The sequence below is a fragment of the Ursus maritimus genome, unplaced genomic scaffold, assembly GCF_017311325.1.
Source record: "Ursus maritimus isolate PB19 unplaced genomic scaffold, ASM1731132v1 scaffold_24, whole genome shotgun sequence".
NCBI lineage: Eukaryota > Metazoa > Chordata > Mammalia > Carnivora > Ursidae > Ursus > Ursus maritimus.
Genome location: NW_024424897.1, coordinates 2,332,507 through 2,334,044, shown reverse-complemented (window position 1 = coordinate 2,334,044; position 1,538 = coordinate 2,332,507). Strand labels below are relative to the sequence as shown.

Sequence of the window (1,538 nt, the reverse complement as noted above, 5' to 3'; positions counted from 1 at the left end):
CCCCCCCCCCCACCCGTGCTGGCGGCCACCACCACCTCCTTGGGACCTGGGACCTTCCCTGGCTGTGGGTGCACAGGGTGGCCTGCAGGTGGCAGCAGCAGCCCGCGTGTGGCTGTGGCTGTGGCTGTGGCTTCCCGCCCCTGGTGCCCCGCGGCTCAGGGCTGTGAAGAGCTGGGCCTCTAGGGGGCGCCTCCAGGGGTCCCACTCTGGCCAGAGCGCCCCCCCCAATCCCTCAGGTCTGCCCGGATCCTCCATTCCAGTGACTTGGCAGAACCTTCTGGCAACACTTCCCTGGGGGGGTGGGGTCGTAGCCAATACGAGCCGGGGAGACAGGCCAGCAGCCGGGCTGGGGAGGACCGTCTGAGAACAGGGCTGAAACAGAAGCACTAAAGCTACGGAAGCACAGGCCACAAAGCCGGCGAGGGCCAGGTGGCTCCCCTGGACCCCCGGGAACAACCCAGGGCCTCCCGCTCAGCCTGTCGCCTCGGGCCCTTCAGGGACTGCCATGGTGTCACCCATGGGGCTGTGGCTCCTTGTCCCAAAGGCTGGGCTTGTGACAGCCTGGTGTTAGCTCTGCGGCTTTCTCCGGGAAGCCAGAGCGTTGCACCAGGCTGTTGTGGGGGTGTGGGCTTGTCTAGAGGCCACCCCCGTCACGTGAGCCACCCTCTCCTCAGGCTGACATCCGCTCTCGAGACTACATCCGCAGGACCCTGGGAGTCCCCGGGCCCCCCGCACCAGGGCAGGAGAGGTGAGTGCTGGGGGCACTCGCTGGTGGTGGCGACAGTGTGGGGCCGATCGTGGTGGTGCGGCCTCTCTGCGGGGTTGGGCGGAGGACGTGGAGTCCCTGGAGGGATGGCAGAGCTGAGGCAGCAGGATGTGGGCTGACTCCAGTGTGGTGGGAATTCCTGAAGCCCACCAGGGCTGCCCCCACCTGCCTTGTCCACTACCTGTGCAGTGCTGGGGCGTGGGCTCCACAGGAAGGGCGTGGGGGTCAGATGGACCTGGTCCTCGTCCTGGGCCTGCACAGGCTGCTACGGCCGTGACACTCTCCAGGCCTCAGTTTCCTTATCTGCATGCCAGACACAGTCATTCTTGTCCTGGTAGGTTCTGGCGGGAGAGCCTGGCACAGATGGTCACAGCCAGCTGTGGCTGGTTATTTAACTGTGACAGCACCTTGCCACAGGACAGACTCCGTGGCCCATTGTCCACACGTGGAACAGACGTGGCATTGACGAGCCCCAGAGGGGTTACCGTCAGCTTTTCCTCGAGCTCCTTTTTCCTCTTAAGTCCAAGGCTGTCCTAGGCCCAACTAAGCTGTTTTGAGAATGGGGAGCCCCCCCGAGCTCTCCCAGGGGTCGGGGCTGGCCAGCTGGAGTGCCCGAGGCCCTTGACTGGCAGGGTCTGCCCCTTCTCGAATCAGCAACAGCTTCCAGTCACCAGCTGGGGAGCAAGGGGTACTCCGGGCCGGCTCTGCGTTTGATGCTGCCCCTTCTCGATGTCATTACCAGGAGCCAGAAGGTACAGAGGCCAAAGGTGTG

The 1,538-nt window shown here is 64.8% G+C and overlaps 1 protein-coding gene across 1 annotated transcript in view; it reads left to right on the top strand.

Moving 5' to 3' along the window:
- Positions 1-1,538, top strand: part of ENDOV (endonuclease V) — a 21,549-nt gene that overhangs the window by 10,788 nt on the left and 9,223 nt on the right. The gene's annotated exons all lie outside the window — the stretch shown is intronic.